Genomic DNA, 16,870 nt, shown 5'->3' with positions numbered 1-16,870 from the left:
ACGATTTTTCGCAGTTGTATACATAGCATTTAAAGTATGCTAAAGTTACATTGTGGAAGAACTATTAAATGTTTTATATGTTTGATATACAGTAATATATTACAGAGAACTTTAGCTAAGACATTTGGCTATAAGTAAATTCTTATTTGTGAGGAAGTTTTAGTTTTATCATTCTTAGTCGATATGTTATACTTCGATGAATGTAGCAGTTTAGCATACAATTTCAAATAAGTCGTAAAGGTTTTTTCCCACCTATGTTTAAATAATATTGCATAATATGATACATATCATATGCTTAAATGCTTGAAAGTACTTAACTGATGTGGTTATGTAAAAATAAATTATTTGTTCAAATATGCTACACGTATTTTAATACACGGCTATCATTCTGTCATGGTATTGTATATAGTATGGTAATTTTAATGTGTTTCATATTGACAAAAGCTTATGCAATTTATTAGGATTTATACTTTTTAAATATATTATTTTGAAAATAAATATACTATGCACTTTATTATTAGAAAGTTGAATACTGAAGTATTTGCATCAAAACTCGATTTTCTTAAAATGCATTTTTTCGCAGTTGTATACATAGCATTTAGAGTATGCTAAAGTTATCCTGTGGAAGAACTATTAAATGATTTATATGTTTGATATACAATAATACATTACAGAAAACTTTACCTGAAACATTTGCCTATAAGTAAGTTCCAATTTGTAAGAAAAAATTTAGTTGTATCATTGATTGCGTTGAAGTTTCAAATCATTTTTAGTTGATATGTTATACTTTGATGAAGGCAGCTTATTTTACATTAATTATGCTTATACCAATACCAACTATTGGAAATTGTATAATATTACAGTATCTCTCAGAAAATAAGCTTTTTATATATTTCATAACAAGAAAAGTATTTAAAAAAATATTTACATTAAAACTTGATAATCTCAAAACATGAATTTTCTCTGTTGAGCGCATGATACTTTAAAAACGGTTCTTGGTACACACTTTAAATTTAATGGACTTCTTTATATGAGAATTATCATCTAACTGAATCAAAAATATATTCAATATTTTAATAGTCAAAAATTTTATGCATGGAAATATTAAATTTTTTTTATTAAAATGCATTGTATAAATTGAGTTCTAAATAAAATGAGAATTTAACATGAAATTCTTAAGATTTTTGGTTCGCAGTAGTCTGTAGATGCTATACAAGCAATATATTAACTATGAAGTTAAAATATAAAAAAGAATGTTTTAAATTGTGTGTGCAAGGTGGGATTATTACGTGAACATATAAAAAATTACCTCACAAAGGAGATTAAATTATAAAAATATTTGTGGCAACACAAACTATTTGCTTACTAATTCACAAAGCAGCTGTGCTATGTAGTCAGCTGTACAAAACTGGAAGTAATTGCTTTAAAAATAAATATGTTATCCCAATTCTTACAACAGGATCATGTTCAGAGATTTTGAGGTTTTTAAGGTGTACGAGACCCCTTAAGGTAGTTCAATGGAGAACGTGATGCAACCACTTCGCATTCCCCAATGACTTTCGGTTTGGCACTTACGTTTCAACCGTCACCAGAATGACGGCCTTGATAATTCAACGAAAGCACATATTACTATTACTCCTTTCGTGTTCTTAACGTTCTTAGCATATTTCATAATGCCTTACCGGAAATTTCTGTTTTCAGCTATAATCCTGGAAGGAAAAGTTCTGTTCATGCTGGTTCTATCATCTCGACTTGAGGTTTTTGGGAGTTTTTCGAATAGCCTTAACTTGTTTTTAATTGCTAATAGGATTACATAACCATATGCTGAATGCCATTCCATATTTTTAAAGTCCGAGCAAGGGTCGGTACTGTTTACCCCATAAGCCATGTGATGGTTGTCAAAAATTCCAAACGGGAGATTATCGTATAATTTTTCATGGATGTCGCTTTTATCACGAAATACTTTTAAGGCAGGGCAACGTTCAGATATGTTTACCTTCAATCGTTGAGCCAGAACGTTTCGGATGATGGTAAATTACTCCTGTATCGATTGTTATACTAAAGGAACTCTATTTGTATGCCTCATGATTGAAAAGTCCATTATTGATACCAACCATAACAGAAATCTGAAAGGATTTTATGTGGGACTTCTCAATATCTGGCAATATCTGGCAAATTCCGCTCAACATCCACGATTTGTTTTCGTGACTTCTTGCTGATTAGCAGCATTATCTTCTGTGTCCTAATGTCTTCTGCAGTTCTTTCGTAAGAGTTCATCACCATTGCAGTTCTAGCATTCTAAGGTCGCTTTCGTCTGACGTCTGTTCCGCCTCAAGGCACTTACTTAAATGGGTAGACTGCCTGGACGAGCTGTCACTTGTCCACTAGCTTCTGGGTTGGAGTAGTTCCGATTGGGCAATGGTGTGTGCAAGTTTCTGAAAGGACTGCCACGTTTTTCATGGCGTATACTCTAGGCATTTTTTAAATCCTTGAGATCCACTATTCGCAGTTGTTTCTATACCTCAGGTTCCCGTGTGCCACCGAGGAAGTATTTCATGGATTGTACTTCACGTATTTCTGTTGAGCAGTCAAAAAAGGAGAGATGGGAGAGCATTTCGATATCAGTGGCGAGCTTCTGGATTATTTTGGTGAGCTTCTGCTATCGAGATATTAACTGCAGCCTTCTGTAGCCTTTTAAACACTTCTTAGTAGAGCTTTAGCGTACCGGTACAGCATCAAAATCTAGCCTCTGGTTTTCTGGAAGTGTGGGACCGATATCGTCTTCTATTCTCAGAGAAGCTGCGAAATTTAAGGTTTTTCTTCGGAATCCTACCCATTTCCATTTGGAGCTATACAGAACTGAGCCTTGTACATATGCCGTTTTTTTTTTTTTTTCCATCACACGTGTAAAGCATGAGAAATGGGTCGGAAAACATAGGTACCAATTTAAAGGTATCAGAATCGTCTCCAGTAGTCATTATGAATGTGTTCAAGCTGTCAGATTCTTTGGCGACAACAGCAGAAACTCTGTCATCGATTTGTTGTTCGACATCAGAAACTCTTCCTTTGATTTGTAGTTTGACAGCATTAACCCTTAGCCTGTCGAGTAATTTCTGCGAATCCTTTAAAACTGTCGCTAGTTTTGGACCGAACTTCCCGTAAAATGTCGCGAAAATAACCCTAAACTTCTGAAAATTGTCAAGCAGTTCTTTTGTTATTTCCCATCCCTCCCAGAATTTTAGATCAATTGTTCCGCCTAAAAGAGATTGATTGCACTGTAAACATTAGTAGATGCGAACTGTCAAGAACTTTGCGAATGAATAGCTTCTCTCTGACGGACCCTGGGGGTGCTCTAGGGTAATTGTCTACCAAATACTCCTCAACATTTCATGAGTAAACGGTATCAGAACTAAAAGGATATTCTTTCATACAAATATCTCATTTTCGAATAAATTGCTTTTAAAATTTGCCTGTTTTCATTTTTAATTTTTATGCATTTTATAACCAAGTTACCCAGATTTCGAAGTCACTGATTTCATTGCAGATCGATTAAATTGCATTATAATTTATTAATAAAATCTGTATTAACTGGTACATGTTTCATTCCTTCTGTGACACTGTTACAACATTTAAATAGCATTATTTATTAGTTCTCTTGAATGTTACATTATTTTCCAATTTTTTAGCATAAATTAAAAATCTTTAAAACATTAATCTTTTTCTATATTTTTTATTTGCATGCAAATAATAATTATCTTTTAACAGTTCTATAATTCCTATAGATATATTCCTTTTTACCTTTTTATATTTTTAAGATGTTTAGCATAATATTTGAATAATTATTATAAAAAAATGGTGTTTTATGATTTCTGCAAGTTTAATCAACGGAATATGATGTGACTTTTAAAACTGCTTTTTAAAGAAACTGATAGTGAAAAATAAGGTATATTTCAAACTTTAGGCTTCTCTTATGCTCAAATTCGAATCTTTTTCCGAAGGAATGGTGTTTTCTGGAAAATTATTTTTAATTTGTTTGTTTATAGTTGAAAAATTTATAGAAAAGAATTTTTAAACCAATTTAAATATTCACTAACTTTGTGACTAAATGTCTAAAATTCAGTGTAAAGGAAAGCATTTTTAAAATTATACATAGATTGCTGATTTGAAAAAGGATAGGTCTTAAATATGACTTATTTAACGAAAACAAAGATTTGGATTATTTAAGGACAGTTGTTTGAATCTCAATGCAAACTATATCAGCTCCAAAATAATACACTCTTCTTTTTAAAGATTGCATTTTTAATGGTATTCTTGCAGAACTTAGAAATTCATGCAGCTTAGAAATTTATTATTAATTGACTGAGTTTATAAATTCTTACTTTTCTGCCACTGAAACACTAAACTTCATGTGAAATAGGATTAAAACATTACTTTTATAACTTATAAGGTATTTTCTCACTCCTTTCTTTAGGCCTTCGTAGTGTAATCGTTAGTACATTGGGCGTGTATTCGAGAGGTCCAGGTTCGAGTCCTGGCTAGGGCATTGCACATTTTTCATGTTTCTTATTTCAAAAATAACCTAATGACTCTTCAGTGGCACTCGAACTAAAAAAGGTGATGCATGATGATTCTTCACCATCCTGATATGGCGATCGGGTACCCTAAACCCCAGTCGCTCTTTAAAAGGGAGAATACATAAGGTATTTTCCCCCTCCTTTCTTTATATCTTCGTGCTGTAATGGTTCGCACACTCGGCGCGTATTTGAAAGGCCCAGGTTCAAGTCCTGGCTAGGGCATTGCACATTTTTCATGTTTCTTACTTCAAAAATAACCGAATGACTCTACAAACTGAAAGCTGCAAAGGAATTATGTAACATAATTAATATCACTATGCAATGTTTTATTACACTTTATCTAAGTTATTATGCATGAACTAAACAATGTTGTTGTTTATTAACTCAGTAATATAATCGTTCAATATGGTATTTTTGTATAGAAAAGTAAAGTATTATTGTAAAGAAAGTGTATTGTCGAATGTTTTGTAATAAATAAAGATTGCATTTAATAATTATGATAATGTGTTTAATAAAGGATATGAGTAATTAAATATATATTATGGGATTCATTACCAGGGAGGTATTTTTTTTTCTAGTGATAATTTTCCCAGTATTCATTTTTTGCAACATTAAGCTCTAAATAAATGTCTTGTTTGAATATAGCATTAAGTATTTACACCAAACTCCTAACCAAAGAAAATGCCATACAAGGAAGGATCATTAACTTTTATTTAGAACAAATATTTTTATTATTTTAATGCTGTTAATAATTAATATATAAAAATAAATTAAGTTCACTATAGTGGATTGAATAAGTCTGCTGAACGTTGGTAGTTTGTGACGAGTTTGGGTCCTGGCAACCAAACTGGTTAACTGCTTCAGTCTTTATGATTTTTCTCATGCGTAACCTGAATTCAAATCATTTTTATTTAGTTCAATTTCTATTCTTCCTTTCATGACTGAAGCGCGGAAATATCAATTTTTTTTTTCTATTTTTCTATTGCAATTTATATTTCTGTTTTTCAGTACTTTTTCATTGTGAATTGAAACAGCAAAGCCTTTAAAATCTTTCTTATTCTCCATTTATGTATTAGCAACAATTATTTTTACAATTATTTTTAAAAATACCTCTTCAATTTTCTTATTTTAATAAATATTATTACAAAATGCATAGCGTATGATCTGATGAATAATTATACACAAATAATTATTTATTAATTACACTAAATTTTATCAACTTAATTTGATGTGAGATTTAAAGAAGTTAAATTTAAACAAAATTCAGAATTATAAATTAAGGAGATTAAAGTATTTTCATGTATTTTTTATACTGACAATTACGTCTTCTTTCAAAAAGAGGACTATCTGTAGGAAACAAGAACAAATTAACCTTACATACGGGAAAAACAAACACGCTGCCATGCCATTCGCCTGGGTTTCAACCGAAACTAAATCGAACTACCAGTATTCAACAATTCAACAGTCTTTAACTTCTCGTCTACTGATGAGGCTTCGATCATGAGAAAATTGCAATATTTTTTAACATCCTCACAAAATCTCAAACAGTGAGCGTAGAAGGATTCTGACTCTCTTGCTTTCATGTTTCATTTGAAAAGTAAAACCTACAGCACTAGATGCTAGCAGACTAATACGAGTTTTATGTGAAAATCACTGAGTTAGTATGTAAATTGTTTTAAGCTTCAGAATAATAAGTACACTTGCAAAAACATTCATTGCATTATCGTATTTTCATAAGAGATAATTTTATCACGTTTCTTATAGTAATATTGTATTTTATTATTCTTGGGGAAAATGCCAAAAGAAATACATTGTTGTTTATGTTTTTTTTTAAAGCTTTGAGAGAAATTATATAATTTCAAGTCATATTTGTAACGAAAGTTATTTATGCATTAACAAGGCTTGTTGACTTGAATAATAATGTTACCTCTACAGTTAATAATTTGTGTTATAAAAGATGCATTGAATGTGTATTATTTTTAAGAGATATTGGGAATTAATAGAATAAACCATGAAGTGATATACGAGTATAATTTCATTAACTGGATTTTCGAATATAAATTTAAGCTATACTTTTAATGAAGAAAATCGTGAGCATATATACAAAACCTTACTTACGCTGATTAATTTTCTCCACGCATCATACAGAATCGTACTTCTAATTCGAAAACATTTTGAAATATATCGTATAAATACCATTTATTCTCTAAGGAGCTGTATACGCAATCGAAATAGAAAACAGACTCTTTTTGTACATTTTTTTAAGTAGATTTATATATAGCTAATAGCCAACGTACTAGTAATATTAGTGTATATTTTGCCATGAATAAAAAAGTATTAAATAGTTCTCATAATCCAAAGTATTTCAGTATAAGGTGTAAATATTCCCCTTATACTGAAATAATGTTATACTAGAACTGGTACAATTTTTCCAGAGATACTTTTTCTGGATGTATTTTTTACAAAACTATCTTCTTCTAGGAATATTTTTTTCCGGTTTTTTATTTTGTATGAAGAAGTAGCAGCGGTGAATTCTAAATAAATACCATGATCTAATGTAACATTCTGCTATTCAACTAAACTGCCAAAATTTGTAGTAAAAAGCTCATTAAACAAAAAATTTACCGGGCTAATTTTTATTGTTCACTATTTTAATCCTTATTTATGATATACAAACAGTAATTTAAGATACCATGATTGAGTGAATATAACCACTGAACACTGGTAGTTCGTCAAGATTTAATTCCTGGTATTAGGAGCGTAAAAAATATTTATTTGGGACTTTCATGAGTAACATGCTATGAAATCGCTTTCCTCGTCAGAGGGCGAGTAATCACTTGAACACTGGTAGTTCGATTTGTGTGAGAATCCGTGGAATTAATTGGTTACATGAATATCTTCGTGATTTTTCTGAATGTAGCATAAATACAAGCCAATTTCCTTTCGAAAGTAATTCTCAAAGGTCTCTTTTCCCTGAGACCAGTGGTTAACAGCTGAACCTGGACGGAAATCTCCGACTAGATACGAATCCCGGTGAACTATAAGACTGATTGGATATTCCCATGATTTTTCCCAAAAGTAAGTAAATATGATCCCTTTTCTCTTGGAAAGCCTTTCTTCTTAGCTATATATTTATCTGTGTTCTGACGCACTAAATTAAATAAATGTCACAAAAGCCATTTTTTAAGGAAAAATAAGATTAAAAATTACTTATAATTTATTTATTCTGATTAAATATTGAAATTCATTCATTTCTGAATCCCACAATTACTCTTTCAATAAGTTGATTTTTTAGGACAGGCATATAAGAACTAACAATCAAGGATATTTAAATCTGGTGAAATTTTTCAACTTTTCAAAGTAACTGATAAATTTTAAAGTAATTTCAAATATCGTAAACCATGCTCAGGTTGTAGGAAATGTCTCACTCATCCTCTCTTTGATTGTAGACCAGGAGCCCTTATTCGTGTGAATGATGGAGGCGACGATACTACAATTAAAAGCAATACTGTTGTCGCCGATGTCAATCAAATGAGACAACAGCACACTTTTCGATCTATTGTTTAGTGCTGTTTACTCCGCAAGCAAAGAAAAGCTTCCAGTTTGAAGGGGGAAAGATGATTTCTTCCGATAAGTCTACGTTTTGAAAATAACGCGCGGAGAAAAGGCGGACAGTGGGAAATATGTTCACCCTTTGAATTCTGAGTAAGTTTTAGAAGTAAAGGAAAGTGACTTCGTTGAAATGTTAATGAATTTAACCTACAAACGGATAAATGTATCCTTACTTTTCCTGAGAGGTCCAATAAAAGCACCGCCTAATCATGTCGATCTTTATTTGAATACATGTAAATAAAGAATTCCGCTATGAATAGACACCTGATGAGGCTTTTAAAGCTATTTCTTGGGAATGAAATTATTTTTCCCTTTGATTGCTGCATTTAAAAGACTGTCCATACAAGAGTAGCTCATAGGCTTACCAAGTGGTGGCACTGAGCACTTGAAGAGTATTCGGTGCTTTCTTAGAAAATATTCAAGTCTGCAATTACCAATGCATTTTTAAAAGGTTTTCAGTTTGCCTTCATCGGTAATTTATTCTGAATCTTCATAATAATGACGTTACGCAGTTTTACTGAAAATGGCAAGTTTTGATGACGATGAATTTTCAATATCTTCTTCCTCTTGCTCATCGGATGACAAGCCGACATCAGGAAGTGAGTCGGAAGATGATATTTCTACCGCAAGGGATTGATGTTACATTGACATATCAACTCCTCAGCCACCGCCTCCTCCCTTTCCTTTCAGTGGTTCTCCTGGAATAAAAATCAATATGCCTAGTGACGCAAATGAAGTAGACTATTTCAGTATTTTAATAGATGATGATATAGTAGATTTGATCGTTTTCGAAACGAACTCTTTTGCGGAGAAATACCTCAGAAATAATGCGTTGACCCCAAGTTCAAGAGCTCGAACTTGGATGAAATGAAGAAACTAACAGAAATGAAATGAAGGTATTTTTATCTTTATTAATCTTACATGGAGTTATAAAGAAGCCGAATGAACAATTTTACTGGTCTAAACGACCTATATTAAGCACACCGAGTGATTGCAGAAATTATGTCTGCGAATCGCTTCAACGTTTTGATGAAATTTCTTCATTTTGAAGGAGATAATGACAATAACCAATTCCAAATCCGAAGTTGAGAAAAATATACAACTTTTCGACTAAACTTCTCAGAAACTTTCAGAGAGCCTATACTCCACAAAGGGTTATAAATGTCGATGAATCTTTAGTCGCATTTAAAGCAAACCTTGGTTGGAAACAATTTATACTGTCGAAACGAGCCAGGTTCGGAATGAAAATTTTTAACTTATGCGAAAGTGACAGTGGTTATATATGGAACAGCATAATTTATACCGGCAAAAGTACTCGATTTCGCCAAGAATATGAAAGCTACGGGTTATCAATAAAAAGTGTTTTATCTCTTGTTCACGATTTGCTGAATCAATGCTAATGTTTGGCTGTTGACAATTTTTATTCATCCCCACAACTTGCAGAACTTTTGATAGCCCAAAACACAGATGTTTTTGGAACAATGCGACAAAATCGAAGAGATCTGCCTTACGAAATTCAATCGAAAAACTTCAAGAAAGGGGAAGTGGTTGCTTTCCAAAAAGGAAAAATGTGCGCGATTAAGTGGAAAGACAAAAAACCGATTTGTTTCTTAAGTACAAAGCACAACGCGGAAATGGCGGAAAGTATCACAAGATCTGGAACTCTGCTAAAACCAATTGTTGCTTTAGAATACAACTTAAAAATGGGGGGCGTAGATAAAGCAGATCAGTGCCTCTCATATTATCCTGTGTACCGAAACAGACAAAGAAAATTCTATAAAAAGTTATTCAGACATCTCTTAAATCAAGCAGTTTGGAACGCATTTGTGCTATTTCAAAAATCAAGAAAAAATCTTTCGCAGCTGGATTTTAGATTAAATTTAATAGAAAATTTAATTAAACAAAATAGAGACAGCACTGTCACTATGCGGAAGTCTAAAAACTTTTTACCAATACTACGCTTGACAGAAAGGCATTTCCCATCTGAAATACCGCCAACAGAGAAAAAGGCAAGACCCTGTAAAAAGTGTGTAGTTTGTTCCACTAAATTAAATGAAAATGGCAAGAGACTGAGGAAAGAATCTAGGTATTACTGCCAAAACTGTGATGTGGCTTTATGTGTAACTCCTTGTTTTGAAATTTATCACACAATGGAGAGTTTTTCGTAAAGCTATGGTAAAAGCGTAAAGCTTTTGATTTCCTTCAATTATGCAAACCTATCTTGAGATTTTCGTTAATTTCAACTGCAGAAGTTCAGTGCATTATCTCTTCGTAGGAAAAGTAACTTATTTTCGATAATAAGAGATCGTGAAAATTTAACTTTCAAAATGGATCAAGCTTTTACGTATAAACTGACGCCTTTCGGAAGTATAACTTTGCTTATTAATTAGTCTTGCAAATTCTCTATACGTATTCAGGTGTCATGTTACCTACATATTGCATTCCGTACAAGTGTTTATTTTAGTGTTTTCATATATATCCTTTTAGTTATAATTTTGAACTGCATTTGTACTTATATGAATTTCTGCACCATACGAATTTCGTGAATATTATTACTCCTTATGGTTTAACTGGAATTTATATGTTCTTTTCTTATTTATGAAATTTAAAGAATAATATTTTAATATGTCCTTTTAGTTATAATCTTGAATTGTACTTGTACTGAAATGGATTTGAGCATCAGAGATATTTCGCGATTCTCAATAGTATTTAAATCGGAATTATATATACTCTTCCTTCCTTTATTTATTATAGTATTTTATATCATTTTAGTTATAATTTTGAACTGCATTTGTACTTAAATGAATTTCTGCACCATACGAATTTCGTGATTATTATTACTCCTTACGGTTTGACTGAAATGTATATGTTCTTTTCTTATTTATGAAATTTAAAGAATGATATTTTAATATGTCCTTTTAGTTATAATCTTGAATTGTACTTGTACTGAAATGAATTTGAGCATCAGAGATATTTCGCGATTCTCTATAGTATTTAAAATCGGAATTATATATACTCTTCCTTCATTTATTTATTATAGTATTTTATATCTTTTTAGTTGTAATTTTGAACTGTATTTGTACTGAAATGAATTTGTGCCTCATAGGTATTTTGTGATTCCAGTATTATTTAAATTCGAACTGTGATATATATATATGCTCTTTCTCCACCTATTAATGAAATTTAAATTAGATTTTGCTAATCCTTTTAGTTATAATTCTGAACTGTTTTTGTACATAAATGAATTTGTGTATCGTAGGGTAATTCACGATTCTCAAAGTTCAAAACTTTCTTGTTACAATTACTTTCTAGACAAACTGAATATAAACCTAAATATTCAAATGCAATTTCATTTGTCTTACTTTTCTGTTTAAAGAAATTTTAGAAAAGAAGTTTTAGAAAGTATCACTTTTATACTTGCTTGAATTGTTTAATAAATCATTGAATTGTTTTATAGATTGAAAATTACCGCTTGCTTAAATGTGTACGAAACAGAGTGATATTTTAAGAATTTGTTTCGCTTTTGCTTCCATTATATGTACAATTATTATAACATAAATAATTGCCCTAAATTCTAAGGCACATTTTAATACATTTTATTTGCCGCATTAGGGTAAGATGCTTCTGTATGGGCAAATTAATAATTTAATGCTGACCTTTTAGTTATTTTATCTTAAAATTTATTTATTATTCATATTGTTACACACATCCAGGCAATGTGTATGTCCCATGTGTAACACATATGAACACGTGTAATAATAATAAATATATTAGTAATAAAATTGGAAAAAAAATTATTTACCCTTAATGGAAAGTTTTCACTTTCGCTTATTATACTTTATGCCTGTATTTGGCATATATGTATATAAAACTCGGCTTGAAAGCATTTCAACACATCTTTGAGAACAAAATGCAATTATGATGTCTGATATAGTGAACTTTTATCAACAACTGAATCTTAAATAAGCCTTTAAATTTATAATATTGTTATTTTTTATCATTGCAATATAGGGAGTCAGCATACTTTTAAATAATATTTTTAAAATGTTTAATGTCAGTGAGAATGTTAGTAGAATATATATCACATGCTTTTTTGTGTGTGTGTGTGGCTTGTGTGCTATTTCTAAGCATAAGTATTATAGTTATTTGTATTCTTAAAATGCTTTTGCATAAAAATTAAGAATCGAAACATACTTCGCTCAAATATGTTGATTACACTCTTTGTATATGAGCTAGTTTTTTAAAATTAAATAAATTTATATGGTAGTGTGAGGTCAGTATCGTGAATCGCTTTCTATTTTTCTCCTTTTTGAAGGGAACAATCTGAAATTAGCTATCGAAAATATTGTAATAACCGAAGAATTAACTCTTAATAGAACCAAGCAAAATTTTTTAAATTTACTGTCATTGGTTTACACTTTCCATTGTCCTTTTTTAATCCGCGATGGAATCTCTTTTTGCCCCAAGATTGTATTTATGACGATTAGAGGATATGATAATCAAAATTTATTTCATCATAATGCAAGCATAAAGTCTTCAAGAGGAAGAAAACAGATATAAAAAACAACATGCATTTTGCGTTCCAAAGTGCCAATGAATTGTATATCTCCATTAACAATTGCTAATACTACCTATTGCACCAATGATTTTAGCAATGTTATGAGGGTACCGTAACTTTTAAGCATTCATTTGTAAACTGTGACAGTTTGCAAGTAAAATATAAGACGAAATGGTGTTGTTAACGATGTATCTCAGAAGAATTAGATAAGTGATAATCTAAATGACATTTAGAGAAAGTTTCCCTAAGAACACTTCTATGCCCTTTAGCTTTTTTTGCGTAAAACAATTAAAAATCATTCAGTATTTACTTAGCACCATAAATAACATCACTGAGATTATGGCATAAAAGCAAGATTTTGTTTGACATATGGTAGTTTATTGACAAAGACGTCCAAAGCAGAAATTTTGGTATTTCAAAAACAGAATGACGAATCATTATAATTATTTTACAAGAAGTAACATTAAAAATATGAAACATAATGTTGTTTTCAAAATATATATAAAAGCGGAAGTTTTCGTTTAACAATATTTGTGTATACATATTTTGATTATTATAAGCCGACTACCGATGTCATCTTAAAATTCCATGCAATACACTGCATTAAACGTGTTTTAAGCAATTAAAAATTGCTATATTTAAAAGCGAATCATGAAATTTGAAATTCAAATCTGGATAAAACTCGCGAACGGCAAAGTAGATCTACATCAACAAGATGTTTTTACTCCTTGGGGAAGAGAACAACATGCCAGGTTCTCTAATTACAGTAGTAGCTCGATAACCTCAGTCAAAATGTATGTAGACTTCGGTTTTAGCAATAATTTAAACCTAAAACTAAATTTCCGACGCATGCCTTTGAAGTATTTATTAGAAGATCTAGAAAATAAAAGTAACATTAAAAAAATATTCTTGACGATCATCAATCATTATGATGTTTTACGGGGCAAGGAAGTGAGGCAGCACAATGAAATAGAAAGCTGTAATTGATATTTTAAAAAATAATGTGATACGTTATCTATACTGTACTCTTATCTATGTGTCATTTATATTAGAGGTCACAAAATTTGTTAAATTCAATATTCAATATATTTGAGTAAAAGAATGGTATATGTATCTATGCAAGCGAAGTATTACAGTTTCGGCAATTAGTTAATATAACTCAGAACAGCATTATTTTGAAAGATTTGCTATGGACCTTTCAACAGCATTCAGTAAAAGCTTCTTTTCAAAAAGGAAGAATATTTTCTTGCAAAGTACTCTTGTTTGATGGAGAAAAACTTATGTCCTATATAATTGAAAGATCTTTCATATTATTACCAATCTGAAGATGAATTTTGTATAAGTTTCAAATTGATGCGCTTCTGCTTACATTAAATTATATGTATATCCTTTACATTACATTGTAAAGACATTAGGTATTTTTTTTTTTTTTTTTTTTTTTTTTTTTGAAATCAGGAAAGATGAAAAATTAGCAAACGCCTTCGCCGGGAATCGAACCACGGCCCTCTGTAATACCGGGCCAGCGTGCAGAACCACTGCATCACGAAGGCAGGCTAGGAAGGCGGGAGAAATATCTTATATACTCCCCCCTTTAAAGGGGGGCTGGGGTTTTTAGGGGACCCAATCGCCAAATTCTGGGTGAGGAGAATCATCATTCAACACCCTTTTAGTTCGGGCGCCCCTGTAAAGACATTAAGTTAATTGGAAAACCCGTAGAGATGAAAAATGAGCAATGCCTTCTCCGGGAATCCAACCACGGACCTCTGGAATACCGGCCCAGCGTGCAGAACGACTACACCACGAAGGCACCCTAAGAAGGGGAAAATACCTTATATACACTACACCACGAAGGCTCGCTAGGAAAGCGGGAGAAATACTTTATAAAATAACAGAAAGATATCTGAAAATTACATTTGTCCTATCAAATAGCTGAGAAAAAATTAGTATACTCTTTTGTATGTTTTATTGCCAGTTCATGAGTATGCTCCAGATCTCTCTTCTCTGTTCAGGAATCTGAAAGAGAAACTGCTTTATTAGTGTACGAAAAAGGTATTCGCGCTCTCGAAAATCCATAATTTGTACATTTCCCTAATGCAGCATTTTAAATAGAATGACGGTAAAAATATGTGTCTAGAACTACGAAATTTAGTTCTATCATATTCAAACTGTCCTTTATAATATTTGCGATTTATTGGGTATAAATTTAGAGCAGACTATGATTGCATTAAATATAACGCATACTTATAATCTGATGTTGATGAAGGAAATAATTTACTATATTTCAAACTAATTACGAAAAAAATAGACGAGAAGGAAAAAAAGAGCGAACGAGATTTTTCGCAGTTCTTATTATGCATCTGCACCAGGAACGAAGGGAATAATTATTAAAAATTAAACATTTGCGAAAAGTATGGCCAAGGAAGATAATCCTACACACTTTAGATCCATAACAAAATTTTTAAAGAACAAGAAAATAAAAGAAATATAGCATTTATAGTTTGAAAACATCAGATTGCCGCCAGATGCTTCAAATAAAAGTAAACCACTGAAACACTAGACTAGAAGAGAAACACGCTAATGTGACAATCAAAATCATAAAAAACAACCTTATATTTAGCGTAGGTATAATGAAACACTCAATCGATTTCGAGGGCAGCTAAAGGTCCCTCCTCATCAGGAGAAAGAAATACATAGAAAGAAGAAAATAGGAATCACAGAAACACGTGGTGCTTATCAGCACTGCACGTGGTTATAACTAGATTTTTAATCAGAGTTGCACTGGCCGCCTACTTTTACTGAGCCAGGCTGTCTGATCAAGCATAAAGAAATAGTAGCGAAGTTAAAATAGGGAGCGAGGGGCAAATGCACATTACGCTCAAAATCTGAACTTCAAATAATGGAAAGCAACCACTGAACGGATTTTTATACCCTCTGGTAGTACCAAGTGCGAGGAGGTAACGCCATCTATCGGCAAAAATAATTGAATTAAGACAGTAGAATTTTAAAGGCATTAGGAAGGACTGGATTGGACTTCAAATCATTAACTAAACTTTCTAAATCTTTGTGAATGTGAAAAGCCTCAAGAAAATCCAATTCGCCTATGGAAGAAGCCTTTTGGATGATTTTTGCAGACCCAAAATCAAAATTATGGTTAAAAGTCCAGCTATGATACGCTATTGAAGACTTGTTAATTTCCCCTTTTTTGACATAAGATTCATGTTCCTTGATACGAAACTTCAACGCTCTTTTTGTTTGGCCAATATATCTTAAACCACACTGACATGATATACTATAAATTCCCCAAGAATTCAAGACAGAAACGCAATCTTTTAGAATCGAAGGGTGAATTTTATTAATAGGGGAGAAACCGACTTGAAAATTGAATTTCTGGAGAATCCGTTCAATTTTATAGCTAACAGAAGGATAAAATGGAAGCACGACCATTTTATCCTTCTGTTAGCTATAAAATTGCACGGATTCTCCAGAAATTCTCACTGTCTTGAATTCTTGGGGAATTTATAGTATATCATGTCAGTGTGGTTTAAGATATATTGGCCAAACAAAAAGAGCGTTGAAGTTTCGTATCAAGGAACATGAATCTTATGTCAAAAAAGGGGAAATTAACAAGTCTTCAATAGCGTATCATAGCTGGACTTTTAACCATAATTTTGATTTTGGGTCTGCAAAAATCATCCAAAAGGCTTCTTCCATAGGCGAATTGGATTTTCTTGAGGCTTTTCACATTCACAAAGATTTAGAAAGTTTAGTTAATGATTTGAAGTCCAATCCAGTCCTTCCTAATGCCTTTAAAATTCTACTGTCTTAATTCAATTATTTTTGCCGATAGATGGCGTTACCTCCTCGCACTTGGTACTACCAGAGGGTATAAAAATCCGTTCAGTGGTTGCTTTCCATTATTTGAAGTTCAGATTTTGAGCGTAATGTGCATTTGCCCCTCGCTCCCTATTTTAACTTCGCTACTATTTCTTTATGCTTGATCAGACAGCCTGGCTCAGTAAAAGTAGGCGGCCAGTGCAACTCTGATTAAAAATCTAGTTATAACCACGTGCAGTGCTGATAAGCACCACGTGTTTCTGTGATTCCTATTTTCTTCTTTCTATGTATT

Source organism: Stegodyphus dumicola, chromosome 11 (assembly GCF_044657685.1).
Source record: "Stegodyphus dumicola isolate Sdum_Otavi_A_Nest chromosome 11, ASM4465768v1".
NCBI classification, from domain to species: domain Eukaryota; kingdom Metazoa; phylum Arthropoda; class Arachnida; order Araneae; family Eresidae; genus Stegodyphus; species Stegodyphus dumicola.
This window is presented reverse-complemented; position numbering follows the sequence as displayed.